This window comes from Ochotona princeps, chromosome 27, assembly GCF_030435755.1.
Source record: "Ochotona princeps isolate mOchPri1 chromosome 27, mOchPri1.hap1, whole genome shotgun sequence".
Classification (NCBI taxonomy): domain Eukaryota; kingdom Metazoa; phylum Chordata; class Mammalia; order Lagomorpha; family Ochotonidae; genus Ochotona; species Ochotona princeps.
Genome location: NC_080858.1, coordinates 13,851,741 through 13,869,724, shown reverse-complemented (window position 1 = coordinate 13,869,724; position 17,984 = coordinate 13,851,741). Strand labels below are relative to the sequence as shown.

At 36.5% G+C, this 17,984-nt stretch overlaps 1 protein-coding gene across 2 annotated transcripts in view; it reads left to right on the top strand.

Moving 5' to 3' along the window:
* Positions 1 to 17,984, top strand: part of PIK3C2G (phosphatidylinositol-4-phosphate 3-kinase catalytic subunit type 2 gamma) — a 265,595-nt gene that overhangs the window by 122,722 nt on the left and 124,889 nt on the right. The window lies entirely within an intron of this gene.

Below are 17,984 nucleotides of genomic sequence, written 5' to 3'. Positions count from 1 at the left end.
GCCACACATCTGACAGACCTAGACGGAGCTCCTGGTTCCTGATTTGACCATGGTCCAGCTTCAGTTGTTGCAGGTATTTTGGGAGTGAGCCAGCAAAAGGAAAGCTGTGTGTTTCTCCCCTCTCCTTCGTAAATAAGTAAAAGATTTAATTTAAGAATTTTTAAAATATTCAAGCCAATATCTAGTAACATCAGGAATGAAAACCAAAGAGAAATATTTGGAAATGTATTAGGCAAATCAAGGAAGCATGAAATCATGAAATGCTAAATAAGATATAAAATTAAGGAAAGGGTTATCAATTTTATTAAATATTGCTAATAGGGCAAGACAATAAATCAAATAAAATGGAAAGATGATTAGCTCTGTGCAGGTCATTGAAATTCATCCCAAAACAGGGGAGATAAATCTTTGGTAAGAATACACCCTGGAAAGGAAAGTTGAGAGTTTTGCTAAGAAGGAAAAAAAAACAATGGTGTGAGGTGGACGATGAAGAAGAGAGGGGTAACATTAATAAGGCAACAGAAAGGAGGGGGAAATCTGGTGCAAATTCCTCGAGTAATTGTAGGTACTATGCTCTGTAGTTTGGAAGGATTTGCTTAAGATGCCCATCCATGTGATTAAGACGAAGTGAAGAATAGATGGAAACCAATAAAAAAGGTAAACGATGGTAGTTGATTATCAAGTGGAGAATCAGGTCTTTTTTTTTTTTTTGCACATAACTACCAAAAATCATTTCTATGAATAGGAAATCTAAGGTTATACAGTGAGACTATAAAATAGAAATCCGTGAAGGATCTGACACAAACAAACTTTTGGGAGCACAAAAACAAGTGCAGCAGAGGAACCATTGTGCCTAAATCGGATGTAACTATTCTTGAAGTTTTGCTTTCCTAATCTCCTGCTTCTATCTGTGCACTTGATTATTCCAATGAAGGTATAAAAGTGTAACATTTTAAAATTTTAATGTAATTGTGGGTTGGATATTGGCCTCAGTTAAGGAGATACATAAAATGACCAAGCATCAACCACGCTTGAAGACCTGTACCATGGTAATATAGGAACGTCAAGTAAGAATTTAATGCACAAAATATTTTTGCCTAATTGAAAGGAAATGGTCACCACAACTGTATTTGCCTCACTCTGCTGTAGATTGTAGAGTATTATGTTTAAAGCATGCACCAGAACAATTTCAAACACGTGTTATTATCTGTTCTTTAAATGTTGACATTCATACTGCTTAGAAATATAGCTGCAACTAAATGTGGATGCATGAAAAATAATCAATAAAGTATCATAATAATTATAAGGCACTCACAATATCCCTCAGTGAAGGAAAATTAAAAATGCCTTTGGTTTTGGAGTAATTGATATGAATTCTGGGAAGAGATTTTGAGGAAGTGTTTCAGAGAAATGATGAAAAATGGTAAGCTTGGAGGACACCCCCCAAACTCATACAGAGACAGAAATAGAAATAAAAAACGAGCTGAGACATGGCTTATTATTAGGAATGATGGACAGGAAAAATGCCGTGAGTTATAATATTCTAATCCTTCAAATAATAGCAGTAACGCACACAAATGATTGCCCAGACTTTTAAAATGACAGAAAGTTATGCGTCTTTTTCCCATTATTTTCAAATAAGGGTGAATTAGATCTGAACCACCCATGCTGTCAACCAGTTGTCAATATCATAGTTATTATTCCAGAAACTACCAGTAATGAACATAAATGAGTAAACTCTTAAAATGACAGAAAGTTATGCATCTGTTTCCCCTCATTTTCAAATAGGGGTGAATAAGATATGAATCATCTATGCTGACAACCAGTTGTCAATATCATAGTTATTATTCCAGAACCTGGAACCTGAAGTGGCTGTACAAATTAAGGGATTAGAATGCAGAAATCAGCAGCATGGTTTGTGTTGCTGTATGTGTGTGAACATGTCACTTTTTCAGAAATAACAAGAAATGCATGCATTAGATGTGTGTCTGTGTGAAAGTATTGAACATACATTTCCACTGTTGTGCCTATAAGAAAGATCTAATGATGTCTTTTAAATTGAATGATAAGATCTTTAGGACAAAAAACACTTAGAATGTAATGACCTCCTCTTCGCTACCCAAGAGCCATTTGCGTAGTCGCTGCTTCAGCATTCTCGATCTGTTGTATTATCTAACTGCAAACACTCACTCCAACTCTGATCCCCATTCATGTCTGTCATATGCCTTCATTTGATAAGGAACAAATCTTAGATTACTTCTTGTCTCTCAAAGTGCCAAAGCGCTGTTCTCTTACAAAGTGAATGCATAAATAAATCAATGAATATAAATATTCCCATTCCAGTAAAATCTATACACCTATTCTCCAAAAGTCAGGATTCATTTCTTTTCTGCAACATTATATTTCACAATCAACACCTCTTTTTGCGTTGCACACCTCATCTGCACCTACTGAGTCATGTTCTGCACTGGTCTTATTATTTCTATGAAATCTTGAATAACTTCTGTCTCTAGAATTTCTAACTCTACTGAAACTTGGTTTCTCGTTTTGTCTTCACCAGTTAGTATTCATGTTTTTAGTCTTACGTGTAGCTCAGCATCTTATAAATTCTCACACTGCATATTTACCAAATGCTAGTCTGCATTTTCATTGTGATGGGGCTGTAAGATAAGGCATATCACAAATCTGGCTTAGTTTTGACACTTTTTAAAATCTTAGCTGATATAGATGTAGAAGCACATCTGAAAATTGGTCAGTCAATGGTAGTAGTTCAATTGCTGCTACTCTACCCTACCCAATGTGTGTGTGTGTGTGTGTGTGTGTGTGTGCACATATGCAAGGGTTAACTCTGCCTTCAGATAAGGAAATAAATTTTTTGAAAAGCATCTACAAGTTAAAGAGGGATTAAAATGGGAGAACTTTTTTATAATACATAAGGACTTTTTAATAAACCAGTGTATGGACCTATTCTTTGCAATAGCAAAGAACAGATTTGATTAATATGGAATCAATAAAATCCATTAAAATGTTAACTTTAGATACAGATAATTATACAGTCACACACTTGAACTCAACCGTTAGGTTGGCAGTTATGACAATTTCTTGCCAGTGAAAATATAGAAAACAAACTTCCAGTTTTAGGTGGAAATTTGTTTTTTTACTTTACCTTGATTTCAATTGCATGGAAAACATCTGTAAAGATTCATAGGAACAATGTTTATTAAAAGGAGAAAATCAAGGCTGAGAAAGGAGAGTTCCATTTGAATCTTGTGGATTTTGAAACAGTTACATTATCTAATCAAAAGAATAAGGAAAGTGAATATCTTGAAAACATTGCAATGGTGTTTTGACAGCACTAGTAATTGACTATTTGAGCTCCCTATACCTTTTTATATAAACACAGGATTTAGATCCTGCTAACCTGCCAGTTAATTAATTTTGTAAAAGAATAGAATCGACCATCTTGCCAGATGTTTTCTGCTGGCCTCTAAAGTTTCCTCTGTGCCCCAGCAGCTGACCTGCCTGGTCCACGTCCAGGCTCTGTTGACTCTGGCATCTGGCTGTGTTGAGTCAACTGTAGGCTCAGCAGCAGATCAGGGGAAAGTGAAGTCTGGCTGTTTGCTCACTGCCTTCCGATCTGAAGGGCTCAGCTATGCTTTGCTCTGCAGTCCTCTTTGCTGACACTCCCCTGAGGACCAACATCTGCTCCTACCACACAGCCTTCAGGCAGTTAACATTTCCAACTTACTGCCTAAATATTCTGATTTTCTTCCCTACCATTAGCTTTTAAAAAAAAGAAACTAACATTATTAAACATTCTTTAGAATACTTTCATGACCATCATTTTGTTTGTTTGTTTTCAAGAAGTAGAATGGAAAAGAGATCTGTCCACTGGTTCACTCCCCAAATGCCTGTGTGGATGGTGGTGGCAAGTGGGGGAGTGGTTGTATCAGGAGCAGGGTTAAAACTGGCAAATGGGAATTCTATGCTATGTAGGTGGTTGCTAAGCCCATCATTTTCTGTTTGAACTGTATAAAAGTCAAAGATGTCAGCTTTGATTGTGATTCTGCTATACTTAATACAAGAATACAAAGTGACTATATATATACATATATAGTCAGTGGTGTGAGCCATGCACAGAAGCCTTATAAAGTTTTATATTAATTTTAAAAGGCTCTCAACATAGTGTTTGTTTCAGCTGCAGGCCATTCCATTTAGATGACACATATTTTAATGGCTTTGTTTTTTTTTCTTTGATGAAAATTTAGTAGCTTGGTATTTTACAATTTAGTAGGATACTTGTTTCAGAATAGAAAGGAAGGGAAAAAACTAATGATCTTTCTTTAGAAGTCATGAAATGTATATTGCTATCACCTTGTAGGCAGAGATCTGACATGTCGTCTCTTTCCATAGCCTTTGTTCAATCAGTTTGAATGTAGACATTGAATTGCACAAAGTATTAACTGCTGCATGTTGAAGTAAGAATACTCTAGGTACTCCCGCATGGTTTGTCTGTCTGGTAACCATTTTTTTTTTCACATGACATCTTGAAGCAGAGGGGCAGGTCCACATCACAAAGCAGTTGGTGGTGGCAGCTTTTGTTTGTGCCTGGCTGAGTAGAGATACATGAAATTTGAGTGACAGAATCATTATAATTCTTGGTAATAATATAGGAAGCAACTGAGAAAAGTTACTGTCCAGACAGATGTTCCAGTATTATCATATCACAGACACTTAACAGTTGTCAAACATAAAAATGATTTTGTGTTTTCTTTTATAGAATGAGTTGAAAATTTGCACACTTTCCTATGATGTTTAAGAGAGTGCCACTTGAAATATATTTTATTAATATAAACATGCCAACTCACTCACACATATATACACACCTAACTTCATGTACTTCTTTAACATAAGTTTTCATAGTATTATAAGAGCAAATGTTACTTTAGAAAATGTGCTATACAGGGAATATTCAGAAAATGTTGTACTTATTTGAATATAGATCTGTTGACAAAAATTATGCAGCAGAATTACCTAAAAGTAATTAGCTTTAAATTGCTTAGAGATAGAATTTTCTAATCTGCCATATCAACTTCCACGTAAAAAAGTTATAACCATAAAGGTTAAACAAATTGCATTAGTTTCTAAGAATAACTAATAGCTATTCGTCAACCTTAAAAATTTTAGCATCATTTTTATTTGACCATTGGACAGCATTTTAAGTAGTTTTAAGGATCAGTGATACTTTTTTAAAAAGATCAGTGATATTAAAGATAATTATGGGACATTTTCTCCACATGGACTCAACACTTTATGATGAATCTTTCTAAATGATGAGGCTCAGGAAACCAAGACCTCAGTACCATAAAATGGTAAACCAAAAACTCAGAATTGGAAACAGTCAATAATATAACTCTTTAAATTGTATTAGCAATAATTTTTAAACTTGAGCTTAGCCAAACAACCAACACGCAATGTGTTAATAATTTTTAACATAAAATGATTTTATTGGTTAATTAATACACGACAATTAAGGTCTTTAATAATATCTACTTGTAAAATTAATCTTATGTGTGTTTTATTGTATATTATATCAGTATTATAGGAATTGTATACTTTTGTTTTTATTTCATGTATTTAATATTTACAAATGCCTTGAAATACATACCAAGATGATTACTATGTAGGAATGGGGAGGTTTTTTTTTTTCTTATCAATGGACAGTTGGCTGTTGATAACGTCATACACAATTCCTACTATATAATCAACTGAAAAATTAGCTATAAAGTTTGAATTTTGATTTCCAATTCTGGTTGCCTTGGCTGAGCCAAACTGAAGGATTTTAAGGGCTTCATGCAGCCCGTGAGCCAGATGTTGCCCAACCCTGCAAGTTAATCCATGTGTCCATCATGTCACATAATTATCTCTCTTTTTTTTTATGGAGAAGATAACTAAAAGGGACTTGCTTAGCAAATTTCCCATATCCAGAATTGCATTAACTGTAGTCCTTTTTTCTAAATATATAGATTTATTTATCTGACATACTACAACTTTGCACCCTCTGAATTCCATCTCCGGATTTCTTCCTCCTGCCTCTTACAACCTCCATTCTATTCTCTGCTGTTGGCTATTTGACTTCAGTTTAGATCATGCATGGAAATGAGGTCATGTTGAATTGTTTTTTCATGTCTGCCTTATTTCACATTCGTTCACATTGTTCACAATGTCTAGTTTTAAATACTGAATAATATTTCATTGCATTTATATTGTTTGTAATACAATTTGTTATCCATCCATGTGTTGAAAGAAGCCTAGGTTTTAGTTTTGTTTTTGCTAGGCTGTGGTCATGAGTGTTGAGTGTGGAGAGCTCTACAGAAGGCTAGATCCTTTGATTACACATCCAGAAAAGAGATGGTTGGATCACATCTTAGTTGTGTCTTTAATTTGTGGAGAAATTTCATATGCTTCCTATAAGGTTGGTACCACTTCACATTTCCTTTAGTAGCATGTAAAGATTGTGTTTTCTTCACACAAGTCATCAAAGCATCTTATCTTTCTGATTGATTCATAACAGCCATCCCAACAGTTGTGAAGTTATAATTGTGATTTTGGTTATGGTAACTACTGATTAAAAAAAAAAACAAACATACCTACTAACCATCTATAAGTCTTCTTGGGAGAAATATATTTTTAGATAATTAGTCATTTTTTAGCCAGGGTGTAATTTCCCTGCTATTGAGTTATATGTAGTTCCTTTAGTTCATCTTTAACTAATATAAAAAGAACAAATATCATACAGCTTGTAAATAGGATTCTAAGAATATAATGATACTACAACTCTCCATATCCTTTTGTTTGCCTTTTTTTTTCAATTTCTATAATGATTTATTTTTTATTTAATGTCACAGTCAAAGCTTAATGCTCCAATGAAGACTTCAACATCCAAAAAGTAGAAACACTGCTTTACATGTTGGATGTTTGCCCCTTTTAAGATAAAAATCTGAAAATATTTTCTCTCAATCCAGAGGCTACCTCTTAATGTTGTTGTCTGCCTTGCTATGAGGAGGCTTTTTAGCTTGATGTACTCTTACTTAGTTTTACTTTTTCTCCCTGTGTTTTGACAGGATTCTCAAAAACAAATTATTACTGAGAGCTGAGACCTATGTCAAGCAGCTTATAATGCCACACTTTTTCTTCTGAAAAATTTTCAGCTTCAGATCCTACCTTGAAGTCCTTACTCCATTTTGAGTTCATCATCATCACGTGTAAGCATATAAAAAGATGGATATTTAGTTTTTGCCAACATCGTTCCTTGAAGAAACTATCCTTTTCTGCCACTGTGTATTTTTTTATATTCTTGTCAAAAAATCAGTTAACAAGGATATTTATTTCTAAAATAGTTATATTTTATTTTTCTTTCTTTTTGTAATTCTTTTTTTATGATACAGTTCCTTAGACTCAGAGATTTCAGCTTTTATTCTGCTTTTCTCCCCTCTATTGTTTTCCCATATGTCATATTTACTTTGTATGTTTCTTTTCCTACCAAAACCATACTGTTGGGATTACTGTAGTTCCTAGACTTGTAATGTGTGAATGAAGCCATACATCTAGGAGTTGCTCACTGATTTTGTTTTCTTTGGAGTATATTGTGTAAAGTGCAGTGACCTGAATATCTAAGCACCAACTACCAGCCCTGGGTGTAAATACTGGGCTGTAGGTTCAGCATTAACGTCAAGTGGAACCCTCTTGCTCAGTCTGCCACCAGTCCTGAACATATTGGAGAGCGCATTGAGGAATTCTCTTACAGGTGCTAATTCTGAATAGTTATTCTGAAGGAACAAAAAGATATTGTCAGCTCGGCTTTATTCTTTTTTTAATTAAAAGGGATCAAGTAACTTGCTTTTGAAATAATTCATGTAAGTGGACACAGCTCAATTAACTTTCAAATGTAAATTTGAGTTAGTGTTCTGACTGCATCCCTAATTTGAATGTTGTCAGATTTCTGTGGTTTAGAATATTTCATGCCAAGGTTTACCCCAGTAAACCTTGGAATCAAGAGTTAGCTTCATTCTACCCCACTGCTTGGCATTTATTCTTTTAAAACTCCTCATGGTTTTAAGTGCTACACAAATGCTATTGCATACTTCACTTCCAATTTTTCTATTAATTTATTTCACTAAATGGAAACTAGTGCTATTCATTCATTCATTCCTTTAGTTAATTTGTCATACTTGATGAGTGCCTACTGTATTTGTTTAAAGATTTCTTTGAAAAAAAAAGTTAGAAGAAGAGCCGGAAAGAGCTTCCATTTGCTGATTCACTCCCTAGAATGGCTACAGCTGCCAGGGTGGGGCCAGGCTGAAGCCAGGACAAAGAACCTTCATCCTAAGTTTATCCTACACCTGCCAAAGGCAGGGGATAGTGGCCAGGTCTTCCACAGTGCCCGTAGAGGAGACAAAGGTCGTCCCCTATCAACGTAATAGGCTGAGCAATCCATTCCGGTATTTCATGCAGTGATGACATCTGAAAAAAGTTCTCTGGATATGGACCCGGCGCTGTAGCCTAGTGGTTAAAGTCCTCACCTTGTACATGCCAGGATCCCATATGAGCACCAGTTTGTATCCTGGCAGCCCTGCTTTCCCAACCTGGGAAAGCAGTCGAGGACAGCCCAAAGCCTTGGGACCCTGCACCTGCGTGGGAAACCTGCAAGAAGCTCCTGGCTCCTGGCTTTGGATTGGCTCAGTTCTGGCCATTGAGGCAACTTGGGGAGTGAATCAGCAGATGGAAGATCTTCCTCTCTGTCTCTCCTCTTTTATGTATATCTGATTTTCCAAAATAAACAGATAAATTTTTTTTAAAAAGCTGCCTCCGATCTGCCTACATTGCTGGGTTTCAGCATCATTGTGATAGGTTTTGTGTTGCCTTTGGGATTGTAAGGTCAGGGAAGAGGTGAGTAGTTACAGTATAGAGACTTATTTCTCACAGTTGGATACTGACAACAAGCAGATGCATGTGACAGCAGGTTGGTGAGGTTCATGCACACTTTCCTGGCACATGGACCATTGTGCACCTGTTGCGGCTGCACATGCACCAAGGACTGAGGGACTGCTTGGAGGCCCTTCTGTAGGACTTGGATCCTGATCATCTCACAAACTCCTCACCTCCCAAGCCCCAGTCCACTAGTGTGATCTCATCTGGGGTTTGGATTTCCACACACAGATTTGGGCAGGGCAATCTATCACATCCATTATAATATTATTTTTTTCTTCCTTTTTCACTACTTTCATTTTTGTGCCTGAAAGCATACCTATCTCTTTAATGCTGGTTTTCTTAATGTGTATATAAGTAACGATTATATAAATGGTATTACTGAGTGAAGCCAACTTTTACGCCACTAAACATCCATGCTAAATCCATCTGCATCCTGTTCCCTTCCGATCCCCAAGAAAGTTCTTCTGTATCACAATAAAAATGACTTACTGGGTAATCTGATTATGGTGTACCCTATTTTGGCTTAGTTGCATAGCAGTATTTTCAGATATTTTTTTCCTCTGCTGCTTGTCTTGTCAATTTCAGATCTATGTAAAGGAGACTTTCCTCCTCCATTCGTGACCTAAGGGCCCCTTTGTCTTCTGCCTTCTGTTCTTTTCTTCACCAGTCTGGCATTTCCAGAAGTGACCCAGAAATGGTGACTTGGGTTTCAGCTATGCCCATTGGGTGCTTACAGAGTAGGAGCACTGAGGTGGGGCCTTCAAGAAAGACTCAGCATAGCAATTTTATTCTCTATTCTAAGACAGCTAAGTAAACCCGGACATAAGCTTAGGAAGAAACTACATTTGTAAAAAGTTGGATAGTTTATCTGCTATCTACTTGCCCACCGATGAAAGGTGGTAGAGCTGAATTTTAATCTAAATCCACAGTCAGTACTAGCTTCATAATGAATTTCAGTTTAAGATAATGCAGTATTCTAGAGTGACAGATTCAACACATTCAAACCATTAAAAAAATTGCTTGCTTGCAAAGCATTGTGATGGGACCATAAAAGGTAAACTTAAAAGAGTAATCTGAATGGATTGAAATAGAAGAATTGATTGGATAGAGAACCTGAATTAAACAAGAACAAACAAGAGTCATGGAGAACAGGTAGGAGGAGGATTTGCAGACTATAGTATAGTTTGTGCTCTAGGTACAGGGAGTTGTTAAATAAATGTGATATAAATAAGATGTCAGCATAGAATGGTTGGATGATGTCTCTTGATACTGGAAAGTTACATGTTGCCTAATTTTGGAACATCCTTTCATTATGAAAATTGAGCTAGTTTAAAAAATGAATATGCATGCAGTATACTTCTGTATCCCTTTAAAATAGAAAAAAACTAACAATTTTTCTATTGTGGCTTTTGGCCACTAGGTAATTCCACTGTCATCTAGATTATGATTAATACAGCTCATTCTCCAATGCTGTTAGCACTGGTCTCAGTCCTGTATGAGCCTGTTGCTACCTGTTTCAGCCAGGTCATTGATTATTGAAAATAATGTGTTTGCTCATATGGTCCCTGTATCTTCACTAGAGTTGACTCAAACTTTTCAGACCCTGCAAAGTAAGAAGCAGGTGCACTGATTATATTCTAAATGATAGGCCATATACTTTGTTCTAGGTTCCTTTTCAGTCCAGATGAATTTAGTGCTAGCCATGGCAGTGTTTTAGCTGCCCATTTTTGGACCTTCTGACATCAAGATGAAAATAATGCAGGTTTTGTGCATGAATCTATCTTTGGGGTGAGCACTTTTATATAAGTAAAATTAAACATGCTTGTCACTGCTTAGGGTGTAATTGTACACAGATGTGCTAATGACATTTCATAGAGTGTTAAAAAATTTCAAACCTCTACATCATGAAACTCTTTCCCAGTTTTCTTTCTTTGTTAATGTTAACAATTCATTTTGCATCAGTGTTCAGAAGATAAAATTCACACAATTTAACCATCATGAACTAGCCCTTCTGTCAAAACATACACTATGTCCATCTCATCTGCTGTAAATTAGTTTAATAAATCGGAGAGACTGAGAAAATGTGAATGTGCCTAGTAAATGCAGCTCAGTTAGCTCTCCCAAATGCTTTTGATTTCCAAGAATGGATTGAACATTTTAATTCATAATACCTTTGAAGGAATAGAATGAATGTTAATAGGAAGCAACAGCTTTCCAGACAAATGCATTATTTTAAAGCAAAATGTACCTTCACTCCACAAAGAAGTTGCCTATATGGAAAGTCATGGAATAAATAAAGCAAGAGACCCGAATAGACTTGCTACAACAGAGACTTGTTATTCTGCATGACAAGTAGACGCCCGGTATACAGAAAAAAATTTTTTTCTAAAAGTGTCAGATAATTTCCTACAAATAGATTAGCTTTGTAAATGCTAAGTAGACGCATTAGGCAGAATTCTAAGATGACCTCCAATGACCCTGATCCTTGTAAAATCACCCATCTAACAGTGTGGAAAAAACCTGAGACAACTCTTGCAACTGTGTTTCATTTTATGGCAAAACAGAAGTTATCCGGAGTTGGCCTGCCTAACCGGCTGAGAAGAAAAGAAAGTAAGAAGAGTATAAAGTTTGGGAGGAAATCAATACAAGGAGATGCTCATGGCTGACTTTGAAAAGCGAAGGGGCCAAGGGATAAGGAAAAACAGTAACCTCTTGTTGCTCAAAGTCACCACCAAGGAGCAGTCAGTAAGGAAATGGAGACCTTAGCCTCCTAGATAACAGGAATGGAATCCTTTCAGTCTGCACAGCCTTGGAAACACTCATCCCCAGCCCTTCCAGATGAATATTCAGTCTGACACATCTTGATGTCAGCTTCGGTAAAGACCAGAGCATAGAATCTAGCCAAACTGTGCTTGGAGTCTGACCTGCAGAACCATGAGCTATGAAGTAGACATTTAAAATGTTTTAGTATAAGAAGATTAAGCTTTATGTGTTTCATATATACACTGTTAAGCACATAATTATACTTTCCAGCTGCCTCTCTTTTCTCCTTCATTTTTTTCTCAGCAATTTTTGAAATAATTTTATAATTACAGGCTTAATCCTCTACCAAGGAAAGAATTCAGTTGAGTAGAAAATAGAATAAGCATTGATCACAGGACTAGAGACCAATGTTATAAACAATAATCAAATCATGAACTCAATTTCACTCATGCAATACATTTTTGTACTCTACACTTTAGCCAAATATCAAAGGAAGCATGCTTGTCTTTTCTGGGACTGGTTTATTTCATTAAGCATAATGATCTTCAGTTACATCTACTTTGTTGCAAAAACAGGATTTTGTTCTTTTTGTGGCTGAGTAATATTCCATCGTGTATGTGTACCACATTTCTTCATCCAGTCATCAGAGTTGGACATCAGGGTTTAATCCGTATCTCAGCTATTGTTAACGGAAATACTATAAGCACATACTAGCCTCATTTCCTTTGTCCTTATTCCCAGGAATGGGATGCTTGTTCACATGGTAGATCTATTTTTAGATTTCTGTGACATCTCTATACTGTCTTCACTAATGGTTGTACCAGCTTACTTTCCCGCCAACAACACAATAGCGTAACTTTGTCTCCACATCCTCACCAGCTTTGTATTTATTTTTGAATACACAGCAAAACTAACCAGGAGAAGGAGAGACAAAGATCTTCCATCCACTGATTTCATTCCCCAAGTGGCCGCAATGGCTGGTGCTGAGCTCAATCCAAAGCCAGGATCCAGAAGCTTCTTGTGGGTCTCCCATGCGGGTACAGGGTTCCAAGGCTTCGGGATGTCCTTGAATGCTTTCCCAAGCCACCAGCAGAGAGCTGGATGGGAAGTGGAGCAGCTGGGACACAAACTGCGTGCCTATGAGATCCTGGCACATGCAGGGCGAGGATTTCAGCCACTAGGCTGTTGCGCCAGGCCTCTGCTGTTGAATTTCTTGAGCTCCTTTTGTTTTCTGGGTGTTACTCCTGTACCAGATGAATGGTTTGCAAATATTTCATCCCATTCTGTTGTTTATTTCTTCACTTTGTAGAATGTATCCTTGATACATAGAAGCTCCTTAGCTTGATGTAATCTCATTTGTCTCCTTTTGCTTTCATTGCCCATGGTCTGGGATCTGACCCAGGAAATCTTTGCCATTGCCAATGTCTTGTAGTGTTTTCCCAATGTTTTCCTCTAGTAATTTGATTGATTGAGGTCTTAGTTTTAGAACCTTGATTCATTATGAGTTGATTTTTATATAGCATGTGAAGTAGGGGTTTTGTTTCATATTTTTTTTGCATGAGGAAATTCAGTTTTCTAGCACCATTTCTTGAAGAGATTGTTCTGTCTCTAGGAAGTAATGTTAGCTCACTTATCAAAGATTACTTGGTTTTTGATGCATGGATTAATTTCCAGAGTTTCTATTCTGTTGAGCCACATGACTAGTCTTGTATTCATACTGGGCTCTTTTGATTACAAGTTCCCATATTTTACATCCTTGATTAAATTTCATTCAAAATCGTTTTGAGCTGTTTTGTAGCTATTGTGAAAGGAACCAATTTTACAAATTTCTTCCTAGCCATGTTAATGTCTTACAGAATTGTTTATTTTTATGTGCTGATTTTATATACCGAAATTTTGGCAAACTCTCCTGTGGATCTTATCGTAGCCATACTTACAGGAGGATGTCATCACAAACTCAGATAATTTCTTTCTTGCAAATTTGTATCCCTTTGGAAGTTTTTCTTGCCTAATGGTTCTGGCTAAAATTTTAAGGACTACATTGAGTTTTAGTGGTTTCATTTAAGAGCAATGGATTAAAAGGTTTTTTTTTTTTTTTAGGGATATGACATGAGTCTTATTTCTGATGTTAGGACAACATAGTTTGAAATTGATAAGCAGTCATTTTCTTTCTCATTCGCTTCCGTTTCCAATACCTCTACTTTCCTATAGATCAGGACTATTTTTGCAGATTGCTGATTGAAGATAAGCCAAAAGACATCCATGATTCTGAAATGTGGAGCAATGCCCATGGGGATGCTGAATGAGATAGCATTCAGATATAGCTTTTCTAGAAATCTGTGGGAGAATCTAAAAACTTAGGGCCAATTTAATGAAAGGAAATTTTAAATGTGGATTTTCTGGTTTTAATCCAAATAATGTTATTTACAAGTTAAATTTCTGGCTCATGATTTTTTTCTTAAATTAAATTGGCTCCATTTCAACACACAATATTGGCTGCCTTCTAAAGACCAAACCGCTTACTAACAATATAATTTATTCTCTAAAAACTTGCTTACTAACAACATAATTTATTTTTGTGAACCTCAATTACCTGCCATTTCATCCTTTTCAACGATTTGAAAACAACCATGTTTTAAATGCTATCATTTGTAAAATATAGGTTTTTTGGTATAATATCATTGCTTGTCTAAGAATTCAATACCCTTTTATCAGTAGTGTTTAAAAATACAGCTTTTCTATCAAACATAGGAATATCTAGAATTTACTAAGGCTATATTTAATTGCTGTCCATAATCACCATCATCAGCATTCATGGTTGGGGGGTCTGTTTTCCATGATCCTTTTATGGTCATCCTATTTGCCTTAGCTATTGACTGTTATGGCACACACATATGAAAATTTTACATACATACAGAATAGGTATTTTTAGTTTTAAACCACACTTATAAGTGGAGCACATCAATTTTAATAACCTGTATAAGAAAAACTAAGTGTAAGACATCATGTAAAAATATTTTCTCTTTGATGATGAGTAATTGTTACCTTCCCCATATCCCAATCCCCAGTAAGTAAGCTTTCCTGTTAAGTGCCTCTTCCAGGCTTCTCCTCTCATACATGCATGTGGCATCATTTCACATAGAGGATTGCTGTTAATGTTTGCACAGGGAAAGAATACTCTAATTATTCACCAGGAGACTGCATCAGTGATTATGTGCTTTGTCTCTAATGCAAGCGAACATAATTTGAATAAAATTTAACAAGTAGTTCAGTTTTTGTTCTCTGTCACAAGCTAAAGCAATGAAGAGAGTCTTTGTGTTCATGGATCACATAAGCATAGAATGGAAGAGGTGGAACAGAGAAGATATATGACTTGTTGAACGATCTCCTTGTGTCAAGAATGAGGAAACTGAAAGCAGGAGAAAGTTCAGCATTTCCTACCCTGAGCTCCCTTGATGTTATCTCTAAATGAGTTTGTTGAAGATCTGGAACTGACTGTGAGCAAATCTATGAAGATCAGAAAGACTCTTTCCTTGTCTTGTCTCTGTCCTTTTCTTGATCACAGCTTGTCCATGCCCAGTTGGGAGTCATTCCCCATAGTAAAGCCTGTCAGAGCTCTGATTGTTACACTGTGTGCTTTTCTGTGTGCTTAACTAAGCAATGAGCTGCGTCACCTACTGCATATCGGTTGTGTTTCTAATGCAAGTTTATTAGAATTATTACATATCCCAGAATTATTTATACCAAGAAATCACAGGCTCTAGAATTTCGGAGTGACAAACCGTCTGACATTAGTGACTACATAAGGCAATGACACTAGGTGATGGACTACTCTTTCAGCTGTAATGGGGGCCCCAGGTTCTTACAGCAGCATTACAAAATATGCAAGAGCTGGCCTCAGAAATTCAAAGAATCTAGACTGTTAGAGGATTGACAACGTTGTGTATAACTTTTTTAAAAAAAATCTTCGTTTATTACAGAAGCAAAGACAGAGAAAGAAAGATAAGGAGGGAGTGAGGAAGGGGGAGAGAGAGAGAGATCCATTGATCATTGGACTGCTTATCCACAAGTTCATTTCTCAAAAGTTGGTAACTACTGGAATAGCGCCAGGCTAAAACTAGGAGCCAGGAATCCAAACCAGGTCTCCTAACTGGTGGCAGAAACTCAGTCCCTTGTGTTGTCAATACTGCCTCCCAGAGGTTGTGTGAGTAGGAAGCTAAAATCCGGAGGCAGAACCAGGAGTGAAGCCCAGAACATCTGACATAAGATGCAAGTGTCCAAAGCTGTGTCCTAACCACCAAGTCAAACCACTTGGCTCTGACTCAACTCATTCTTTTCATTAACTAAATACCAAGCTGATTTATAGAATAGTTGTATAGTGCATTTGTGATGCTACAACAAAATGCAATAGAGTAGGTAATTTATAAAGAATAGCCATGTGTTATCACAACTCTGGGGCTTGGAAGTTCATGATGAGGGTGCCAGTGGACTTGGTGTCTAATGGGGGCCCATGCCTCATACGTAGCACTCTCCACATGTCCTCTCATAGTCAACTAATCAGGCTCTTAGGGTCTAATCATCTCCTCTTAACACCATTGTATCAGATTAGGTTTCAATAAATGAATGGGTGTGATGTGCATGTTTTACTTCTTGGGCAACAAGTTTAAGCTGCAAGTGACAGAATTGTTATTATATTCAACATATCTTAAGATATATTTGGCCTCCCTGTGTGAATAATTCCAATCATATTTATTTCATTTTTCCTACCAAAATAAGGGAAGACTTTAAGTATTCAAATTCACAAAGTTTTCTCTATACTTTTCTCACTTATCATTTACACTCTTACAGAATGATTTGGTTTTACATATTGTAAATGTTATCTGAAAAAATTATGTGTGCAGTATTACCTTTAAACTTTGTGCATTTGTTGCCAAATTCTGACTGAGTTTACCTATTTTAGGAATACATCATAAATTATTTTATTCTTTTATCTTGAATACTACCAAAGCATATTTAGATGTTTTATCATCCTGATATTCCTTTCCTTCTTCAAAAAAATAAATGTATTTATAAAGAAAATGGGTTTATTCATTTTGTGCATATATATATTTTTAAAAGCAGCTTTCAGTAATACCTCCCTCCCACCTATTTTCCTCCTTACTTCTTTCCTTTCTTACTTTTAATTTTTGTGATGACATATTTTCAGTTTTCTTTACAGTCGCAATTCTCCACTAAATATGTAAATCAACAAATAAGAAAGTTGAAAGATACCTGTTCTCAGGAATGTGAACGAGAGCTATAAACAATAATCAAATTTCAAGATGTTAGTTTTACTCACATAGCTTAAATTTTTCTACTCTGTATATTAGCTACCATAAATCAGGAAATAGATGACACTTGTATTTTTGGATAGGCTTATAATTGTCTCCAATTGCATCAGTTTTATTTTACCAACAGGATTCATTCATTTTGTGACTGAGTAGTATTGTGTGCGTCTCTGTGTGTATGTACTACATTTTCTTTTATTTTTCGTGATAATTACATGGCTGATCAGAGTGGGAAGGATTGAGGTTAGGATAAGTGGGTGACACTTTTTCCAAATTTGCTATTTCTTCTTCTTTATGGGGGAAGGGGAGAGTTAAAGGGGGAAGCCACACCCAGCTTACCAAATGTCCCAGTGTGCAGAGGTGGGGAACTACCACTGGATACCAACCCAGGGTCCCGGTGTGTGCATGTTCCAAGGGTTCTGCCCAAATACTTTGGGTAGTTCTGAAATGCTGTCGATTTCGCCGATCCATGAATGATGTAGCCTTTTCAAGGTCCATTGGCTGACATAGTCAACCTCAAGTCTCCATTCACCAGATTTTTGCTGTCATCCTTTGGCTGGGATAGTTGTCCAATTTGTTCTTTTCTCTTTCTTCTGTTATGGCACCAAATGGGCTGCCATATTCTTCATGTATGTTAGGGGCTGCATCCACTATCCACTGCTCTGCCTTTTTTTTTTAACTAAGGAGGGTATATTCTTGCAGGTGAGTCCAAAGACTCAGGCCAGGTGACCTGAGTTCCATGGGATCCCTTGCCCCTGGGGTTCACAAACCTGGCACCCACCTCACAGGTGGGCCCATACTACGTTTTCTTGATCACATTGTCAGTTGAGGGCATCTCTGTTGACTCCATATTTTTGCTATTGTGAATTAATCTATATATATGGGGGTGCAGATAAGTTCCAT